Consider the following 19,462-nt stretch of genomic DNA (forward strand, 5'->3'; position numbering starts at 1 on the left):
GGATGTGAACAGGCAGTTTTCAGATGAAGAAATCAAAGCTATCTATAATCATATGAAAAAATGCTCTAAATCATTATTGCCTAGACAAATGCAAATTAAAACAACTCTGAGATAACCACCTCATACCTAACAGATTAGCTAATATGACAAAAAAAAGAAAATTATAAATTTGGAGAGGATGTTGGAAAACTGGGACACTAATGCACTGTTGGTAGAATTGTGAATTGATCCAACTATTCTGAAGAGTAATTTGGAACTATGTCTAAAGGGCAATCAAACTGTGCATACCCTTTGATCCAACAACACCACTACTAGTTCTGTATCCCAAAGAGATTTTTTTTAAACAAGGAAAAGGACCAAATGTACAAAAATATTTATAGTAGCTCTTTATGTGATAGCAGAGAATTGAAAATTGAGGAGATGCCCATCAATAGGAGAACAGCTGAACAAGTTGTGACATATGATGGAGATGGAATACTATTGTGCTTTAAGAAATGATAAGCCAGGATGCTTTCAGAAAAAACTGGAAAGACTTACATGAACTAATGCAAAGTAAAGTAAGCAGAACCAGAAGAACATTATACACACTAACGGCAATATTGTGATTTGGAGGGAGACAGATGAAAGCAAGAATGGATTGTGTGATACAGATTTACATAGTGAACCTCAAAAGAGGTGAAATTATTGAGAGATGGTGGTAAAGAGATGATATGAAAGTTGTAATTGACTGCAAGAAGCATGTAGGGTCCTTCTCCAGACACATTATGTTTGGGGTGGGGAAAGGCTGAAGTACGAGAGAAGTAGCAGTGGAGAGGCTAAAAGATATGTTTTCCAGAGAAAACCAGGTTTCTGGGGGGGGGGCAGGTAAAGGGAGATGGAAAGTAAGTGAATGGAAGAAATCAAGGATGAAAGAAAACTTGTAAACAACTGAGGCAAATTCCAGAAGAGACAGTGGAGAGAATGAATTGATAGAGGAAGTGGTAGTGTTGAAAGACAGGGAAGAGCTGGAAGGGGAAACTAATGTGGGGAGAGGTGCTTTCACTTTGTGGATGGCCAGCTGTTTTACCTTTCAGTCTCCAAACTTCTTTTCTTACTTGAATTTCTAGTATTCTAGGATTTAGTCACACATCACATCTGAAGGGAATATAGGAAAGATGGAATATGTTTCTCTGGAGGAAGTCTTATCTTCCCTGGGACAGAAAGGCAGTTAACTCCAAACCTTGCTTTTCCTGAACACTTTATTAATGGTTTTTAATTTCTTATGCCCAAAGAGCAGAGGCAATCCTACAATAATACTTTGAAAATATGCCGTCCACCTGATAAAGATCTAATGGTGACAATAAGGACAAAGTAAAGTTGGTTGCGTAGGTACTACATCCTTATTCATTTAGAGTTAAAAGACAGGGGCTTTGGACAGGCAGGTGGCTGCTGGTAAGTCACAAGGAACAGAGACCAGGAGGTAGGAATTAGCTAGTTGTGGGGCAATAGGAGGCACTTGCCCAATGTCACATAACAAATCTGAGGTAGAGAAAAATTTCATGCTAAGTCTCCTCACTCCTCTAGGCAGTATGCTTTCTTTGCTCCATCTCTGTTCCCCTTGCTTTTAGTTCATCTCCACTCGTTCTGATGAATATCATGCCACTGGACCCAGATGGCTCAGGAGAAGAAAGTGAGGTTGGTGACCTGCACAGCCCTCCCTCACTCAAATCAAAGTCAACTGCAAGTCATGTCATCATCTTGATGTCATGGTCCTTTTCGAGAACAGGCATGCGCAACCTGTGAATGAGTAGCAGCTCCTCCTCTCCTCTCCTCTCTGTCCTTACCTGGGGTGCCATGGTCAAAAGCTGCCTTTTTCCCTTTGAGTTTACTGGCTAAATTTCTTGCTTAAAGACCAAGCCTTAAGCCCAATTCACTGTGCAGCTCATGGATTTGGCAACAGGTCCCTGCCCACTTAGCACAGAGTAAATGTAAATGCTAAATAGTAACTATTTCTCTTACCCAGGAACCCTGAGGGTCTTCCCCTCCCAGTTTGATTTTTTAAAAACAATGTTATTAAAAGGGGCCGTCCCTTGAGTAACTACTTAAAGAAGCTTTGAATGAGTGTATCTCACTCAAAGTGAGAATCTGATAAGACCTTAGTCTAAAATGGCCAGGGTCCAAAATTGCATTCTGTGCCATCTCTGGTCATCCTGATGAATATCATGACACTGGACCCAGATGGCTCAGGAGAAGAAAGTGAGGTTGGTGACCTGCACAGCCCTCTCTCACTCAAATCAAAGTCAACTGCAAGTCATGTCATCATCTTGATGTCATGGTCCTCTTTGAGAATGAAGGACAACAACAAGCTTTCAGCTGAACCTTCCTGTGTTTCTTCTCCATCTCCAAGTTCTCTATCATTACTGGGATCCTTAGATTTCCCAAAATATCCTTTCTTTTAAACCACTGAAAAAGATAAATGTCATAATCTTTAGATTTAAACATTGTGATCGTATTGATCTCCAGGCTCTTAAGTCTTCCCATGTCCTTTCTACAATGTGCTACACAAAACTGCACACAGTATTATGAATGTGGCCTGACAAAGGTAGCATACAGGGGAACTATCACTACCACTGTTTTGGACACTGCACTGTTTCTAATGAAGCTTCAGAACACTGTTGACTCATACTGAGCCCATTAAAACCACATGAACTGCTATCTAGTTAGGGATCTCCCATCTTGTACTTGTGGCATTAAAAAAACCCCAGCAACCTAACTTTACATTTATCTCTATTAAATTTCGTCTTTCCCAACTCGCACCATCATTCTAGACAGGGAGATCTTTTTGATACCTGACTTATCCATTATATTAGCAGCTTGATATTATCTGCATATGTATAGTTTCTATGCTTTCATTCATATCAATGGGAAAAAAAAGTTAAATAGGAATGGGCCAAGGACAGGATCCTGTGGACACTTAACAGCTTTTCATTAACATGGAGTTATCTATCATACATACTTACAGCTCCAAATAGATCATTTAGCTCACATTTCCATCTTTTTTCATATACAACTTCTGAAATGCATTGCTGAAATTTGAGTAAACTATGGTTATGGCAGTTCCTTGAGTAACTTTGTCAGTTCTTTGGATCCCTTACAATACCTTACACATAAGTTACTCTCAAGAAATGTTTCTTGATTTAAAACAGTTTGGTGAGATAGAAAGATCATGAGATTTTCAGGCAAAGAACTTTGGTTTGAATTCCATTTCTCCCCCTGTTACATATATGAATTTAAGCATTGCACAATCTCTCTAGTCCTTAGTTTCCTTGTCTTTAAACCAAAGGGTTTGGACTAATTTACCTTCCAGCTCTAAATCTAGCCTTTTATGGCATGGCTAGTTGTTTTTGTTTGTTTTATTTTTATTTTTTTTTCAATTACCAAAAATCCGTTTTTTCTCCTTTCCCCTCAATGGGAAAACCTTCTCCCACAAAACCCTCCCAGCAAAAACTCATAGCAATGACAGCAAAACAGATGATCCACCTTGGCCATGTTTTAAAAAAATGTCTCAGTTGGTTCCTGAGTGCATCAAATAATATATGCAAAGCACTTTTCAAACATTAAAGCACGACCTACATGCTATCATCATCATCATCATCATCATCATCATCATCATCATCATCATCATCATCATCATCATCATCATCTTGGTCAAAATAGATATGATTCGTCATCTCTCCTCTGTAATCAAGGCTGGTCAGTGCTTTGACCAGAATTCTCGTCTTTTAAAGTGGTTTGGCTGGTCCTTGAATGTAGATCTTGTTCTATGCAATTTGACTTCAAATAAATTCTATTTAAAATGATCTGAGGCAACTGGTGACTTAGTAAGCCAACAGCAGGGGGCGGTCCGAGGCACCGCGGGCGGAAGTGACTCGCCTAGGATCACAAAACCTGTAAGGATCAGAAGAGGGGAATTCCAAACCTACCTGGTGGGCGCCTCTATTTTACCTTTGGCTTATATTTAGTTATAGTTAGACCAAAGCCTGAAGGTTAAGATGTTCCAAGGAATTCCTCAAAGGCTGGATGGAGTAGGGTGTTACTACTCAACACGCGAACGTTAAATGCTGGGGTGGATTAAAAAAAATTTAACTGACACATTGCTTCCACAACGAAAAAAATTATTGTTCACAGACCACAAAAGGAAATATCGCGAGAAGTTCCGTTGTCGCGCGCTTTTCCTTCCCGGAAGCTCAGGGCAGAAGAGAGGTCAAACGTCCTTTGGGGAAAGGGCGGAGACCTGGAAGTGATTGTCCTTCATCTTCCAAAGCAGCCGTTAAAGTGTTAGAACTTCCGCATAGGTTGTTGTTGCGTCTAGGTTTTCCTCAGGTGGACCAGAGTTATAAGGACCTGTGTATCTGACCTCTTGAGCCGTGCAAAAGAGACCTAACCTGGAGCATCTTTGCACCAAAGACTCAGAAAGGACACTGCGCGGAGGGATTCTGGGAACAACCTCCACCATTTCCTTTCTGAACCGGAAGAGCATTAAGTTTCAGAAACGGCCAGGAAGTGGCGTCTTTTGTGTTAAGACCGTCTCAGGTCTTACGTCCTGTTTTCTCTGTCCGCCCCTTCTTGCCTTGGATTGCTAAATGTCTGTCACAGGAAAACTCCAGGGGAAAAACCCAACAACTGCGAAGACTGAAGCGGGGGAGAGTAAAGGAAGCTGGAAAGGAGAAAATAATGGGGGATCAGAGAGGGGACTGGCAGTGGTGGGCCGGGGATCAGCATTTTGCAGCTGCTTAGGCCACAGTGGAGAGAGAATAGACACCCCTAGGCATGCAATCTCTTCACCTATTCCAGGGAGAAAAGACTAGGACACTAACGAATCAAAGGCCAGTTTGGCTATCATCAATAGCCATTCAACAGGCTAAAGGACATGAAGCTCCAGGGATACAAAGAAAGGCAAAAAACAAAACAAAATAAAAAAACCCTAGCTCTCCAAAAAATCCCAGTTTAGTGGAAAAGACAGTGCAGACCACTATGTATGCACAAGATATGTACAGAATAAAATGGAGATAATATGGGGAAAGAGTAACTTAATTTACCCACGACCCCATAATGTAACAGCACCTTAATTTAAAACTGGTATGAAAAAATGAGACGAGGGGATCTTTTTAAAAGTATCCATTTAAAAGCAACTCCGCTTTCCTTTTTAGAAAACAGTTTCTTTTGTGCATAACCCTAACACAAAAACGTTTCCTAAAAAGCACAACCTCCTCCTCTATGAACACCCCCCCCCCCAAAACCCCCAAGGGACATCTCTAGTATTTTTGTCACCAAAAGATGCCTCAAATGACTTTTTACATAGATACTTCTTAGTCTGATGTGTGCTGGGGAGTCATACACTCATAGCATTTCAGTGCAAGCAGTTTCTGAAGTATTTGAAGATTATGACAGCTTAGAGCTAGATGGAGGCTTAACATAATTTTAAAGAAATTGAAAAGAAGCTGTTTAGTCTTGGTCTTGAAGACATTTTAAACCACAGGGTCTTGTTTCAGCTTTAGGGAACAAATCATCCTTTTCTTCAAAAGATAGGTATGAATCACTGTCCTAGGTTGTTTGTTGTGTTTGTCCTTTGTTTTCAAAGAGGACCATGACATCATAAAAATAATGACATGACTTGCACTTGATTTTGTTTTGAGTGAGGAAGGACTGTACTAGGTATTGTGAGATTAAACAGCATATTCAAAGAACTAATAATTGGTTCCCGCATGGGAAGAGCTTATACATTTATTGGAGAGAACTATGCAAGAAATTAATCAAGTCAGCACGTGATTAAATGCCAATTAACTGATTAAATGTAGTAAATGTTACAAGGATTTTGAAAAGATATAGATTACTGGGTAAAGCTCAGCACCTTGGCTTATAAGCTTTCCTGTCAATTGAGTGAAAGAATAAGAATAAAAATACATTTTCTGGATTGCAATCATAATTGACATGATATCCAAAACTTTTATCCCGAGGGAAGATAGGAATACAACCACTAAGATTTTGAGGTTATTATAACTGCATTTAAATTCATACAATTCAGTTAAAACTTTGTCATATTTTTTTTGAGCTTGATTCTCCCACATTCTGCATAGAATCACACTATAATCAACTAAGGATGATAGGTTAAAAGTTACATTATAAGTGTTCTCAGAGGAATAATTAGAAAGCCAATAAATCATAAATGTTACTCAACTTAACACCTAGAGCTATGCCTGACACACTAAAAAAAAATATGATTGAAGTAATTACCATAGGTCTAATCTTGTCATCTCCTCTTTGGTGGTATGGTAATTCCCTATTATTTCTAGGATCAATTAAAAAGTCCTTAATTAAATCTTCATACAACCTGGCCCTTCTAACTTTCTAGTCTCCTTACACTTCACTCCTATTCATAAACATTACAATTTAGCTACTGGACTACCTGATGTTCTTTGAACATTATGTTACATTTCTGTCTCCTTTCCTTTGCCTAGAATGCTCTCCCTCTTCATCTCTACCTCCGCCATCTCTGGCTTCTTTCCAGAAGGAACTCTGAAGAAGACAATTCTGGTCCACCACCACCACCACCACCACCACCACCACCACCACCACCACCACCACTGCTTAGCGGTTGCTTAATAAATGTTTATTGACTGATTAATTACAATCTCGGATGATTTGTTCTTTGATGTTTTTAAGCTCAGTTCTGTGGTATGGTAAGGGTTATACACAATGCAAATCACCAGTTAACCTTTTGATACCTTTGTCTGTACAATTCTATATACCTGACATTCTATATGTAGCCAAATGTGGGAGAATCAAGCTCAATATTTACCAGATTGAAAATACAGTATTCTATTACAAATGCCATATTAAAAATAAAATATGCCTCATCATCCTCATATGAAGGATCCATGAGATGTTACCATTCAGGTCTTAAGATGTTGAATCTTATCTCATGTTCACTAATATTAATGTTTACAAATTGAGTGGTTACTTGAAGAGCAAAATGAAGCCATAAGGGATGATTTTGTCTTTCTGTCCAAAGACTGAAACCGTTTCAAAATCACTACAAATAGGAGGCATCTAGGTGGTGTGGTAGATAGAATAATGAGTCTGGAGTTAGGAACATGAGTTCAAATCTGGCCTTAGACACTATCAAACTCCCCAAATGATATATTATAGAGCCATGAAAAATAATGACATTTGTATAGAGAAACAAAGTATCAAGGTTCTCAAGGATAATACTGAATACAGTTAGGAAGGAAGGCGTGTGTGTGTGTGTGTGTGTGTGTGTGTATTAGGACCAGATGGCAAGATGTGTTTCAAATCCGTAATCATTACAATCATTTAGTGCCTGTTATGAAATAGAGAAATTGATCAGGAAAGAATACAGAAGTAAACAACTATATATCAAAGTTTTTGTAATATATTGTAATAAGCTTTAGAAAAGAAAGAGGTAACTGGTGGAAAAAGTCTTCATAACAAATTTCTCTGATAAAGGTTTCATTTCTGAGATATATAAGGAAGTAATTCAAATTTATAAGAGTAACACATCCCCCAATAGATAGTCAAAGGATATAAATAAGACATTTTAAAAGAAAGGAAGCAAAGACCAACCATATGAAAAAAGCTCTAAATCATGAACAATTAGACAAATGCAAATTAAAGCAACCCTAAAGTTGCACCTCATACTTATAAGACTGACAAGGATAACAGAAGAGGAAAATGACAAATGTTGGCAGGGTTGTAGGGCAACAATCACACTGTTTGGTGGAGCTGTGAACTGGTCCAGCCATTCTGGAAAGCTACTTTGAACTATTCCTAGAAAGTTATCAAACTATGTATCCCTTTTAATCCACGTACACCACTATTAGGCCTATACCCCAAAAAGAACAAAAAAAGGGGAAAAGGATCTATTAGTACAAATATATTTGTAGTATCTCTTTTTGTAGTATCCCCAAGTTGGAAACAAAGGAACTTATATTGGGGAATGGATAACCTAATTATAGCATAATGGAACATTATGCCATACGAAATTTTGAAAATGATAAAATTTCAATTGAAACTGGAAAGACCTCTATGAACTGATACAGAACAAAGTCAGAAATTAGAATAATTTATGCAATAACTCTAGAGAAAACAGCTTTCAAAAATTTCAGAGTTCTAGTCAATTTAATGTTAAACTAGGAGTTCAAAAGAATGAATTTGAAACAGTCACTCATCTGCTAACAGAGAGACAATGAACTTAAAATGTAGAAAGAGACATACATTTTCAGACATGGTTAATATAGGAATTTGTTTTGCTAGACTATGTAGACATGTATTTTAAATCCTGTTTTTCAGGCATTTAAAAATTGCTTATTAGGGAAAGGAAAGTGGAAGTGGAAAGGACAGATTAATTTAAAAATACCTGTTCCTCGAAAAATAAAAATTATAAATTATAAAAAAGATACATTTTTCTTCAGTTTTTTTCCTACTCATAGTGAAATCCTCCAAATTACCATGGGACCAAAAAGTTCTTGCCATGCAATGTGAGCAACATTTAATTTGCCTTTAAAGGCATATGCTTATATTATTTTTATTATACACACCAATAGGACAAATAAGAGATGATATAGAAGTTAGATGTTTGAAAACAACTTATCTAATCACTAAATCTGATCGTTGGATCACAAATATGAAGTGGAAAAATCTTAAAATTTCTGTTCTAATTTTCCTTAAAGGAGATCATATGATAACCTTTTGGTTTTCTCTCTTTCTGATTTGATTTCTGAAATATTACTATTGCAATAAAAGATAATATTGAAAATGGTAAGAATAAGGTGTTTTGTGAAGGTGACTGATTCATCGTAATAATGTTCAAATTCAGAAATTAAAAGACAAGGAATAGGAAAAATACTGCTTTTAGGTAAGATGAAAATGTACACTTTAAACCACTTGAGGTCCCTGTTGACTTACAAGATAATGCATTTTAGACTGCTGAGCTTCCGTTATCAAATAGCAGTCCAGGCACAGATTTCAAATCTGTTATGGATCCGTAGTTAACAAAGTATGACTATTTCTGCTTTAAGGAATTGAGGACCCCGTCTAAAGCCATTGATTCATATATCTGGATCACGTAGTTTGTGAAGGAGGTGGGGTGGGGTTCCAGATAAGCAGCTTCAGAGCCGGGCAGTTATTGCTTTGGTTTCTGCTATTCACAGTCTGGGAGATGGAGAACAGTCAAATTCCTTATTCTGTGCTAGACAAAGAAAAACACCGTATGTTCGTGGGCAGCACAGCGTAGGACTTGGGTCTGGAGGCTGGGGATCTGATGTGGTGACTGTTCCAGGTGATGTCCAAGGGAGATCTGGAGGTAAATGCACAGAAGAGCGTTTTCCTTGTGATTCGCTGATTCGCGAGGAAGGAATTATACAGACTAAGCCCGGAAGAACTAAAAGACGCAACCCGGAGGTGATCCTGGACAAGCCTCTATAGGTATTCCAAGGAAGCTAATGACAATTTGTCGCACTCACTGCAACACAAACAAAGCTGTTTATTGTGGATTTCAAACTGTCAATGCTTTCGATTTGCATTAGAACGCCCGTTGAGTGCAGGTACTGGAAAAAAATTCCTCTTTTTCTGGGAGAAAAAGTATTGACTCAGGATTGGCTCATTTTCTTTCTGGTTGTATAAATCAAACAAAGACGGCACTGGACCTGTGATTTCATTAATAAAGGGAACTCCTAGCTGATTGAACTCTTTCTATACAATTTATAGTCTTAGGGAAGTTAAGTGGTTTGCCCAGGGACACATAACCTATATATTTCAGAAGCTGGACTTGAATCCTTCCTTGATTAGTCTGCCTCTCTGTTTCCCCTCCCCTCCGTTCCTCCCCTCCTCCAGTCTCTCTCTGTCTCTCTTTCTCTGTCTCTCTGTAAGGGCTGTGGATGTAAATTAGTCGACTTGGTGTTAAAGAAATCTTCGAATTTATTTTTGAACTGACAGCCCAATCTGAAGAGAACAGTGAAGCTCTTTTGATGTGAAGGAAAATGTCTCCAAGTTTAAGCGGTCGGAATATGAGGTAAGTTTATGGTTAATAGAGCTTATGGAACTTGAGTAGTACAATTAAACCTCTGATTTAAAGGAAGGAATTAATAAATAGTTCATGTATAATTTTGACAATGTGATATCATTCCAACTAAAAATATTTTCTCATTGGACTTGAAAAGGTGAGAAATGAGTTATTAAGGTCTTAAATTCCAAAGCCACAAAGTATACGAAAGTCCTTTGAGAGAGGAATTGGCATTGTCAAAGCACTACAACATTTTCTTTAATGTTAGACATTAATGACATTGGCCCTGAAATGGGTTTGACAAATTCTGTCTTTGCCAATCTTCTCTCATGTTCAGCCAGGAACAGTCAAAGCCCTCATCAGCAGGTCTGATGCCTTGCTAGGGTTCCCACCTTCAGGAATTACAAGGTTCTGAAGAGCTCCATGGATCTTGACAGCGCTCAGGCTGAGATCTCGAAGCACAGAGGACCTAGGCCAGTATGTTTGTGGACATCGGGAGAGGTGAATTACAGCCTGCTGATTTTCTTTTGACCGGTGTACCTGGTGTTTGTGAAAAACCATCAAGGTTGTCACATATTCGTAGAGTCGGCATAGGACCAGGATGCACAGGAAACCTAGCTTATGTCTTATTAGTGGAGAAGCGTAGGGGCTACTTTTCTATTTACTCAGAGAGCAGGATAGTGTGCCTTGCAGCCCAATCCAGAAACACGAGAAGCTGAAGCTGCTGTAGTTCCAGGTGATCGGTGAGGTCTCTACCTTCAAGCCCTTGGGCAACAGCAGGAGCCTTCAGGTATTCTCCTGGAAGAGGAAAACAACCGCCTTCAATGCTGCTACCTCAAATTGGGGTCGTATATAGGGAAGTTGTCCAGTGACCGCACTTGACTCGTGATCAGTGGTTCCTGATCACTTGGTTGTAAAGATCTGGGCTATAGCTTTGGATTCCAGGTACAATGCGTGAGTGTCCTATGAAACACTACCAGAGGTCGACGTAGCCAATTTTCTCGTGAGGTTATACACGGCCAAGACCAGTGTAACCTTGGAAGAGGCTGACGGACTGAGGCGAGTGCGCATGGTGCTGGTAAAGGACCATGGGGAGCCCCCCTTTCTCCGCCACTGCCTCTGCCACCAGGACTTTATCTTTACTAGAGAGCGGATAGATGCTCAAAGGGTCATTTGAAATGGCCTGGGCTGGGATGGCCGTGGGGAAGGAGCCTCCACTGGTGGATGTGAACGTCTATTTATCTCACCATAGCAATCTACTTGGTGTCAAGGCTGCTGTCTCTGCTGCTATATGTGGGTACGCGGTGTTTCGCACACCCGAGTGTATGTGTCGGAGCAGCCTCCACGTTGCTGTGCTTCGGCCTCAGGTAGTATTCCCAGTAACAGAACGTGTATTCTGGAGACTGGGAAGATAAGAACGATGACTTTCAGCACCAACCGTCCTTCATGTCTTTCCAAGTGGGACAGAAACCAAAGGCAAGAGGCCAGGTCAGAGAAGTCGGGAAAGGAGATTCAAATTTTGAAGTTTGGGAAATTCTGAATTTTTAGCTTTTGTAAATTTTAGGTTTTCTTTCTAGTAACTTCCAAAATGGTCAATTACTTTGCCCTTTCACATTTTATTTAAGGTACTTCGAGAGAAAATTTGAAAGATGTTATTTTGAGGGAGATAATTCATTTACTTGATGTTTCAGGGAACAAAGTCCTTGCATTATATATTAGCACAATGCCTGGCACATAAAAGTGCTTACTAAATGCTTGTTTGCTTGTTGACTTGTATTGAGATTGCTGTAAGAATAATGTTGAAGACAACTTTTATGAGAATTGGAGTTACCACTTAATTCCTCTTAAGAGAATGCATTTAGGAATTAAAAGCATATTCCATTTTTATGGAAAGGCAATATTTGTTAAAAAAAATTTGTAAGAACATAGTTCTATCTTTTGGAAAAAAATATTTCCTCGGAGCCTTGACCTTGGTTTCTCTGTGGCTGATACTGTTGTGGGTATTGTTGTTTTGACCAAATCTAGAATTTCGTTGGTTTAAGAAGAACAGTGGTGAGGAAATTCCCTCTGCCATTGCAGAAAAGCACTAATGGAGCAAGATATAATCTTAGGGAATGGGGAGGGGTGGTGGGGTGGTTGAGGGGAGCTGTTATTCCTGATTCCTTTATTTCACTTTGGCTATCGCTAATAGTTGAAATGTCTTTTAACTCTTCTTTCTTTAATTGCTCAGCTCCACACCTTTATGGGGTCTTTTGATAATTTTCTTTCAAGTTTTATGCATTGTCTGACTGTTTGTTGTGCCTGTTTTGTTCTTTTAAATAACTGTATTAAAATGAGTAAGCTACATTTGTTTGGTAACCCTGATGACTACTATCCAAGTATGGTGATTCATCAGAACACAAATGTTATTTTCAGAAGCAATCCAAAAAGCAACAATGAAGATTGAAAAGATTGATAAAGAAGTCTTGGACAAGAAACAGGCCTTTAGTCATACACACAGTCCTTCATCACCACTGGTGATTGAAGGTTAGAGTTATAGAAGAAGAAGGAGTTTAAAAAAAAATGCTGAAAATCAAGAATTCAAAGAAACAAGGGAAAATTTATATTACCTGATGCAGTAAAGTATGTAGAACCAAGAAAACAAGAGGCACAAGGATTATGAGAATGTGGGTCATAATAAAAACCAATAAAACAAAATCAAAGACTTCATACTTATAATGGACACACTTGGCCCAAGGGAAAAATGGAAGAAAATGCACCACCCACCCTTCTTTGGAAAACTCTGGGTGTGAAATATTGCATATACTGTTAAATGCAGTCAGTGTGTTGGTTGACATTTCCTAATTACTTTTTTTCTCTTTCTTTTTAAATGTTTCTTACAAGGAAGAAATTTGGTGGATTGAGGAGGAAAGGGGGATAGGCATAGAAATGTGATGCAGAAACAAAATATTCTTTTAAATTTAAAAATAATTTAAAAAAGAGGTATAGTAATAAAGAACTGTTTTTAATAAGATAGTGTCTGAAAATGGAATTTGGATTTTTAAAACATGGTTTATAATATGGAAATGCTAGGCTCCTGATCAGGGATGGAGTATACCCAAGAAGAGCTGATAAAAATGCACTTGCTGAGGCATTGAAAATCTAGTGAAAGGGAATTTAAACTTAAAAAGGACCGTGAAAGGGGAAACATTATCTTCTTATTGCCCCTATGCTAGTCATCATAGAGAATAACCACAATGTAGGAAGAAAAAAATCTCTATAGAGAGACCCAGAAATTCACAGGGGACAAAATTCAAGAAAATGTGACAGAAACAAAGCCTATTCTTCCATGAGTATATGTCTATAAGCAAAAGCACAAAGTCTGAGCAATAAACAAGTAGAACTACAGATCTTAATATAAAGAGGTAAATTTTATTTCATGGGAATCACTAAGACTTGGTGAAATGGGATCAATTATGGTGTTATAGATTGTAAGGGCTTATTCAAAATAGGTAAAAGAGGGGATGGAGAAGCGTTGTATATGAAAAAGATATACTGACATGAGGAAATATAGGGGAAGAAGCATGAGTATTAACATGCTTTGGGTGAATAACAATAAAGACAGAAACAGAAACATTTGTAGAGGACTTTATTACATATCACATGAGTAGATACAAGAAATAGATGAAGGGATTAAAAACACATACCAATCTGAACACAAAAAGGTGATATTGTAATGAAAGGAGACTTCAGTGTCTTCATATACTCTGGAACTCCCTATTGACTTACCTTAATGATAATTTCATCCTTAATGAGATGACTAAACTTATTATACTCATCAACATGCAGAAGATGATTTCTAAAGTGAAATTATTGACAATCATTCCACCTTAGAAATTAACACAGAGAAGGAAGGAAATTCTGACATGCACCATTGATTTTTGGAGAGTCGTTTTCAAAGGGCAAAAGGATAAGTGGTATTTAATGAACAAAATTATACATGAGATTTCAGGCCAGGAAGGATAAAAAGTTATTAAGAATGAAATTCTGATGAAGAAGAAAAGGCAGTACTTTTTGCAAAAGCAAATGTAGGTGCATTGGAAATCCATTTATGAACTTAGATGAAAAAACGATACACATAGAATGGACTGCTGGAAATTTCCATATGTCATGCAGTTGAATCCTCTTATTTGTGCTCTTTTCCATTAGAGCAAATTCCTTGAAAGCAGGGACTATCTAGTCTTTCTAATTTTGTCTGTACTAAAGCATGGAAGTTTGCACATAGTGAAAAGTGCTTTTTTATTCATTCAAGTCAAAGTCGTGAGGTCCTATAAAAATCATATTGTGATTTTTAAAAAGCTTTATGGGAGAGAGATGGAACAAAGAAGAAATCAGAGCACTGCTGCATGGAGAATAGATGATGATAATTGATGGTAGAGAGAAGGAAGAGTTGATCAAGCATTATTTTACTTATTTCCCTGACAATAAGAATTATCTATGTTCTGAAAAGGAAGAAACAAAAATGGTCAGTATGGCTTTGAAATCTCAAGTAAGTAGAAAAATAATAAAAGACAATCCATCTACCTTGAAATTCAAGTTACTAGACTCAGCATAACTTCTACCTGGCATACCAAAGGGATTGAAATTGTAATTGCCATCAATCATTTTTAAAAGGTCTTGTAAAACAGTAGGGATGCCACAGGATGTGAGAAGGGCAAACATTGTTACAATTTTCAGAAAAAGAGAAAAATGGAGTCTAAAATCATATTCCACCGAGCTTGATTTAACTTCTTGACAAAATTCAAAAACTGAAGAAATGGTTAGTAAATATTTGGAAAAGGAAGTGGAAATCATTAAGGCCAATATGAATGCAGAACAACAGGTCATCTCAAACTAACTCAAAAGTCTTTTTTCTTGACAGATTTATTAAACTCTTAGATTATGGGATAGCTTTAGAAATAGTCTATCCAATTTTAAAAAATTGACAATCTTGTTTGTGTTTTCCTTATGGACATGATGAAAAATTACTTGGAAGAAAGTTTTTTGTAGAGTGGTCCAGGGATCTGTGCTTGGCGTTGTGAAGTTTAATATTTATATTAATGAATTCAATTCAATTCAACAAGTTTGCTATTTGCCTGTGTGATATGGACTATGTTAGGCACTGGATTGAATAAATGAATGGTTGGAATGCTTATAAAACTGGCAAATGATACCAAATGAAGGACGGTCAACAATTTGGTTCTAGATAAAGGATACAAAATGATATCAACAGGTTACAATACTGGGTCATATCTAATGAGAGAAAATTTAATAGAGATAAATGTGAAGTTTTATATTGGTGTTAAAATCAAATTTTTAAGTACAAGATGTTGAATAAAAGTCTAATCAGAAGTTTTCTGCAAAATATCAGGAGGTTTTAGTGAATTTTATACTCAATTATACTCAATATGAATTGACAATGTGATATAGCAATCTGTAATATTATATTCTTTTCTGATGGCCATGCTTAAGGGATTGATATGCAGGAGATTGTCCAGAGGGCAATAAAAATGTTGAATTGCCCAAAGATTCTGCTTTATCAGCACAGTTGTAGGGTTGGGAGTTGGGAGTCTTTAGCCTGGGAAAAACTCAAGAGGGATTGTTGGCTTTCTTAGGTAGCTGTAAGATATGATGTAGAAGAGGGATGAATTAATTTGTTTGTCTCCACGACAAGAACTAGGAGGAATGGGTGTAAGTTTCAGAAAGACAAATTTAAGCTTGATATAAAAAAAACCTCCCAGCATTCATTCCAAAAGTGGGATTACTGCTGGAGGTAGTGGGTTCTCCCTCACAGAGGAATTGAAGGAAAGGCTCTGTTGCAACGTAATGGTGTAGTTCAGGTACAGGTGGAGTTGGATGGCTTCTATAGTTCCTTTCCATATCTGAGATTCTGGGACTCTTTGACTCACATCCATCACCACTTCCAAAACAAAGGCAGTTGCTTTGCATGGCATATGTACAAAACTTCTATAGTCGCATTGAAAACCGCCCCCTCCCCCAAATTCATTATTCCTATTTTGCCCTAAGTTCCCTTGAACAAAAATTGTTATACTCATAAAGTTATATTACTGTGATTTATTTTTGTCTTATCTACCTGATACACTTTCGGAAAAAGAATCAATTTTTAAAAGCAAGTTATCTTGGTCTGATATATTAGAAACATGAGTGTGGATGACTAGGGAAAACGACTTAGTGCTTCTCTCCATTTTCTAATTAAGAAGTGAAATAAAGGCATAGTGGTAGAGCTTATACATTTAGTCACATGTTGTCGCTGTCCACTACAAAGTCTTCCCTAGGAAGGTAGAACAACAGACCTTCCATCATTAGGATACTAAAAGCTCTATTCTGTCAGTCCAAGGAAACAATACAGCAGTACTGGACGAGAGCCATTGGAGCAAAAATTTATTTAATTTCCTCCTTTGAGATATGAAACACTAATTTGAAGAGTTCACCAAGTGTTTCCAAAGCTGTTTTCATGTCCAAACGGCCCTAGGTCCCAGCGTCTGCTGTTTTCTCTTCTGCTTTTCACACCCGGGGAGGTGGGGAGAGGTCAGGTCCATTACTCAGTGCTGGAGGAAGCGAAACACGGTGCGTTCGTGGGACGAATCTCGCAGGACCTGGGCCTGGAGGTCAGGGAGCTGGTGTCACGACTGCTCCGGGTGGTGTCCAAAGGCCGAAGAGACTACCTGGAGGTAAATGTGCAGAATGGCATTTTGTTTGTGAATTGGCTGATCGACCGGGAGGAGCTGTGAGACCAAAGCCCGGTCTGTAGCATCCACCTGGAGGTGATCGTGGAGAAATCGCTGAAGGTTTTTCATGTAGAGGTGGAGATCAAGGATATTAATGACAACCCTCCTGTCTTCCCTACGAAGTCAAAAAATCTCTTTTTTTCAGAATCTTGGCCACTTGACTCGCGTTTTCCGCTAGAGGGCGCGTCGGACGCAAACACAGGGTCTAACGCTCTGCTGAACTGCAGGCTTAGTCCGAGCGAATATTTCTCTTTGGATGTACAGACAAACGAATTAAGGCAATCTCTGTCCCTTGTGCTCAGGAAAGCTTTAGACCAAGAGGAGACATCGAAGGTTAATTTATTATTGATCGCCACAGATGGGGGTAAGCCCGAACTCACGGGCACAGTTTATTTGCTCACTAAAGTGCTGGATGTGGATGATAATGAGCCGGATTTCGACCACTCACTTTATATAAAGTCCGATTACTAGAAAATGCAGTCAACGGAACGTTGGTGATCAAACTAAACGCCTCTGATACAGATGAAGGATTAAATGGAGAGGTCATCTATTCATTCAGTAGTGACGTTCAAGTTCAAAATAGATCCCAGCACCGGGGAGATTAGAATTAAGGGACAATTGGATTATGAAGAAGCCAAATCGTATGAAATTCAGGTAATTGCTTCCGATAAGGGAACTCTATCAATGACCGGCCACTGCAAAGTCTCATTGAAAGTTCTGAACATCAATGACAACGCCCCTGAGGTGATCGTGACCGCACTATCACTGCCAGTCCGAGAGGACACCCCACCAGGCACGGTTATTGCCCTCATCTGCGTGTCTGATGTTGACTCGGGTGACAACGGGCAAATAACTTGATCGCTGTTGCCCTAGGGGCCCTTCACGCTGGTTTCTACCTTCAGGAATTACTACTCACTGGTGTTGAGGGCCCACTGGACCGCAAGAATGTGCCTGCCTATGAGCTAGTGGTGACTGCGAGGGATGGGGGGACGCCAACCCTTTGCGCCAAGGTCAGCATGTCTGTGGGCATCAGCGACGTGAACGGCAATGCGCCGCCAGTCTTCAAGAAACCCGAGTACACTGTGTTTGTGAAGGAGAACAACCCGCCAGGCAGTCTCATCTTTACAGTGTCCGCGTCTGATCCCGATGCCCAAGAGAACGCACTGGTGTCTTATTCACTCGTGGAGCGGCAGGTTGGGGAGCGTCCTCTGTCTAGCTACGTGTCTGTGCTCTCGGAGAGCGGGAAAGTGTACGCCTTACAGCCTCTGGACCACGAGGAGCTGGAGCTGCTGCAGTTCCAGGTGAGCGCCGGAGATTCAGGGCAGCAACGTGAGCCTGCAGGTGTTCGTGCTGGACGAGAGCGACAACACGCCGGTTTTGCTGCCCCCTCATGCTGCTGTTAGTTCAGTGATCTAGCTGGTATCACAGTCTGTAGCAGCGGGTCACGTGGTGGCGAAGATTCGGGCTGTGGACTCGGAATCTGGCTACGACGCGTGGCTGTCTTAAGAAATGCAGCCCGAGGTGGGCGTAGGTCGCAGTCCTTACCGCGTGGGTCTGTACGCTGGCGAGAGTAGCACTGCTCCGGCCCTGGAAGAGTCGGATGGGCAGAGGCAGACGCTGTTGGTGTTAGTAAAGGACCATGGGGAGCCCTTTCTGTCTGTTACAGTCACAGTGATCGTGTCTTTAGTAGAAAGCGTACTCTCAGTGAAGGCCTCTTCTGGGGTAGCCCGCGAGGCGGAGGTGGTGGGCTTGTCGAAAGAGAAGGTCTTGGGAGATGTTAACGTCTTTCTGATCATAGATATCTGTGCTGTCCAGCTTCTTGGTGCTAAGCTTGCTGCTGTATGTGGCTCTAAGATGCTCCACTCTCACTCCCACTCAGGCTGTCTACGGCCTTGGGAAGCCCACGCTAGTGTGCTCCAGTGGAATGAATAGCTGGTCGTATTCCCAGAAGCAGAGGGTTTACTCCGGAGATGGGATAGTCAAGAACGACCTCATGGCTTTCAATTCTAACCTCCCTTCGTGTCCCTCTTCTGAGGACAGAAGTCCACAGCTAGAAACAGGTTCTGGCCCCTGTTGTAAGGTGAGTTCATAAATTGAGATTTAGTCGTCAACCGAATTTCTCCCCGTTCTTGTTTTATTCATATTTAGGTATTTAAAAGATACAGGTGAGCTCAGTGCTTATTCCATGTGTCTGTAAAGTTTCCAATATTCCTGCCATAGGAGAATTGCATAGTTTCAGCCTTATTTCAAGATCACAATTATTCTCAGAAGAATCTATCCGGACAACACATTTTTCGTCATTTCTCTCAAATTTCGTTACAAATTACATTTTCTTTGTTTGAACTGTGATTTGTATTTACAATATATGAATTTATTAATTTTGCAGATTGACTTTTGGCTATTATTATTTTGAAATATGTAGTACTTAAACATATGAAGGGGTTAAAATTAGTATTATAACATGTAATTACATGTTTTCTTGGAAAGGTTTTATTTTTCCCAGTTCTTTTGCTTAATGGCTTGCTATAATTTTATCTAGGCAAATAGAGAGAATCTACCTCACAACTGCAGGTTTTTAAAGTGTGAGTTTGCTGTATAAATTATTCATATATTTTCATTATTAAAGAGCTTTGAA

The 19,462-nt window shown here is 39.3% G+C and overlaps 2 long non-coding RNA genes and 1 pseudogene across 4 annotated transcripts in view; 2 read left to right on the plus strand and 1 right to left on the minus strand.

Moving 5' to 3' along the window:
- Nucleotides 1-5,005, minus strand: part of LOC140518398 (uncharacterized) — a 33,385-nt gene extending 28,380 nt beyond the window's left edge. For both annotated transcript variants that reach the window (XR_011971917.1, XR_011971916.1), the window contains exon 1: nucleotides 3,963-5,005. This is a non-coding gene — a long non-coding RNA (uncharacterized lncRNA). The remainder of the gene's footprint in view (nucleotides 1-3,962) is intronic.
- The window catches only part of LOC140518397 (uncharacterized), a 33,402-nt gene extending 26,753 nt beyond the window's left edge, over nucleotides 1-6,649 (plus strand). For both annotated transcript variants that reach the window (XR_011971914.1, XR_011971915.1), the window contains exon 3: nucleotides 6,498-6,649. This is a non-coding gene — a long non-coding RNA (uncharacterized lncRNA). The remainder of the gene's footprint in view (nucleotides 1-6,497) is intronic.
- Nucleotides 6,650-11,480: 4,831 nt separating this feature from the next.
- On the plus strand, nucleotides 11,481-18,941 carry LOC140517675 (protocadherin alpha-2-like; annotated as a pseudogene).
- Nucleotides 18,942-19,462: the final 521 nt, after the last annotated feature.

Source organism: Notamacropus eugenii, chromosome 1 (assembly GCF_028372415.1).
Source record: "Notamacropus eugenii isolate mMacEug1 chromosome 1, mMacEug1.pri_v2, whole genome shotgun sequence".
NCBI lineage: Eukaryota > Metazoa > Chordata > Mammalia > Diprotodontia > Macropodidae > Notamacropus > Notamacropus eugenii.